The sequence below is a fragment of the Medicago sativa genome, chromosome 6 (assembly GCF_051527215.1).
Source record: "Medicago sativa cultivar Bolivia chromosome 6, Bolivia_mono, whole genome shotgun sequence".
Classification (NCBI taxonomy): Eukaryota; Viridiplantae; Streptophyta; class Magnoliopsida; order Fabales; family Fabaceae; genus Medicago; species Medicago sativa.
In genome coordinates, this window is record NC_140754.1 from 62,882,351 (window position 1) to 62,885,286 (window position 2,936).

Consider the following 2,936-nt stretch of genomic DNA (forward strand, 5'->3'; position numbering starts at 1 on the left):
ATGTTCGTTCAGATCTTCCTCTAATGATATAATGTTCTAGATTTGTGGCTATTATGGCCACTTATCAGTTATCGGTGTATGTTTACTGAAGTTCATTTATATTTGTGGTCTTATTAATTCATTTGGAAAAATTGATGAATGTGTTAGTGTCATGTAAATTTGAAACAACGCCCGAAATGTGCATCAGGTTTCAAGTTGGAGGAAGCAATGGAAAGCCGTCATCGAAATCAGATTCGACATCGGTTAAATGAGCTTGAAGGTCAACAATTATCTGAGCATGGAATGGAATTAGTCTATACTGCCTATCTCATATAGATCCTGAAAGACTGTCAAGATTAGAAGAGGTGGAGAAAAATCATATAGAGACTACAAAAAGAAGGTTTTTTGCAGAAATACTAAATTCTGTCCGCGAGCTCCAGTTACAAAGTCAAGCTTCTTTGAAGCGGAGAAAACAGAGGGATGATGGCATCCAGGTACTCTTCCTCTATCTTTCATTTCGTATTGTAAAAGATGCAATTAGGGTTTTGCAAGTGTTTGTCTTGAAATCACAACTGATCTGTTTATATACATCATAACTAACATCAACATAGTAATTGTACACTACTCTTTGTGTCTAGACTTCTATTTTAACTCTACTCTTTTGAGTAATTATTTATGTAATTAACTTAAATTGTAACATAACTCTGACCTATCATGAACATGTGATGATGGACTAGTTAAAGAGAGATCTCAAAGAGGAAACAAGGTCCACATCGAACATTCAAATCAAGTTGTGGTTTGGACATAATGATACTAATTAATTAAAAAATGCTAGTGATAGCGTGTGTGAAGAATTTTAAGGGGAAGATGTTAGGAAATGGAAATAGAAAAGATGCAAGTGAGGGTTTGTAGAAATAAATTTCAAGTGTGGTAATGATATGTCTAAGTTTTTTCATTAACATAGGTTGTATGGAAGAACTTTTTTGGGCTCATTGTATGACTAAACACTTGTGTATGTATTTGTAAGAGTTATGGAAATATCTTATGATAATGATATGCACATATGTTGTTTTCAGCTTATTATCATAAGCCCCCCAAAATAGCATATAAAGACAGATTATTCAAAGTTTATAAAAAAACTTCCCTCATTTCTTCTTCGATTGTAGAAACAAATTATATATGTACGAGAAGCACTCTCTTAATCAATAAGCACTTAATTAAGTTGTCTACCCAAACATCCTTGTATTTAGTAATGGTTAATGCTGGTATTGGTAACATTGTGAAGCTCTTCCTTCTCCCCATTGGAATTTTTTTAATTTCCAAATATGTTGGAGAATTTAGAAATAGACAGTGCCTCTTTCATTCCTGGACAGTTATATGTAATTTTTAATGACATTTTTTCTCCTCTTTGCGGTTTGAAAGCTAATTTGTCATTAATTGAACATGGCTTATGGATTCCCAAGTGAAGTCATTTCTCATGCAAAGTGTATATTTTTCGTCAATAAGTTCTACATTGATTTTATCATTATGTTGATGTATATGGAAAGAATAAATCATGTGATGTTGAGTAACCATATTTTGTCTATCTTCTTTTAGTTTTTCCTGTTAGATTTCTATTTTTTATATTAGATTTCATAATTTTCTTAAATTAAATGATTGGTTCAGCTTTAGTGGTTTGTGTTAATGTCTTGTATTGTATTGGTTCATCTGTGAAATACCACTTTTTCAAAGCTCTTCACTGCATTTTCGATAACTGTAATTTAGAACAGGCTTGACTACCACTTATAATGAAAATACAAGGTCGCTATAGCCGTACACGTGTTTCACAAAGAATTGATCTACGCGTCTTCTGTTAGGGGGTCCAGCTTAGCAACATGTCCATGTGACCTTTCAGATTCACATTAACTTAATTAAATTAATTAATTATCTGGCAAGATTCAATTATAATTCAAATCAAAACTAAATTGAATTGAATTGGTCAGTTCCAAACATCTTTCTGAAACAGTTCTTTACTTTACTTTTTCTGTAGAAAGGATCCAAAGAGAATAGCTGACATCTTTAATTCAACAGAAAATGAAGAATCTTGCACAACTTACAATATGTTGAAGGTACAATCAATCACTCGTCATTCTTTTAGTTCTTCATGTAATCTTAGGTAAATTAAAAATGCGCATCTGCTAAATTTATTATCATATGGTAGTTCATTGGACTTGAAAAAAAAGGTAGTTTATTGGTATTATGTTTATGATTTATTGTTGAATATGTGTTCCTATGTCAGTGTGATACATTATTGATATTCAGAGATGATTCTTAGTTTATTCTGTTGAAGTATTTATGTTGCAAGATAATGATTTCAGGTTTCGCGGCACCTGTTTAGATGGACAAAAGAAGTCTCATACACAGATTATTATGAACGTGCCTTAACGAATGGTGTACTCAGTTTACAAAGAGGAACAGATCCTGGGGTGATGATTTATATGCTTCCTTTAGGTATTGGGGTTTCCAAAGCTAAAACTGGACATAGTTGGGGAAATCCAATAATGATTCTGCTGTGGATTTTTTTTTTGTTTGAAATTTCTGCCTAAAATTGTTTTATTGGATTATTTCTAGCTATATTGTATGCTTATGCCTCTTTTATAGATTGGAATATTGAGGATTGATTATGTAATATCCAATTAGATAATATAACTTTTTTTTTTGCATTAAAATTATCCATAATTTGTTTTCATTTTATTACTATTAAAAAAAAAAAAAGCAGGGGTCAAGCTTATTTGATAAGCCATTTAAAAAAATTATTTAGAAAAAAAAATTATTTCACTTCAGTGATTTTGAAAACTGATGTGAAATATACATATTTAACTTCAATCCCCATCGTATAACTGATGTGAAAACTGCTGGGTTAAATTTCAAAGTGCGTCTATTACATCAGTGCAAGCAGACCTGATGTAGAAATTCAA

General features: G+C 31.4%; 1 long non-coding RNA gene across 2 annotated transcripts; it reads left to right on the forward strand.

The window, feature by feature from the left end:
* Positions 1 to 258: 258 nt before the first annotated feature.
* On the forward strand, positions 259 to 2,690 carry LOC146916190 (uncharacterized). Of its 2 annotated transcripts, none has more exons than XR_015013772.1 (3): positions 259 to 473; positions 2,009 to 2,201; positions 2,337 to 2,690. It is a non-coding gene; the product is annotated as an uncharacterized LOC146916190 (long non-coding RNA). The 2 variants fall into 2 exon arrangements; XR_015013773.1 differs by having other exon boundaries at positions 2,009 to 2,087.
* The last annotated feature ends 246 nt before the right edge of the window (positions 2,691 to 2,936 follow it).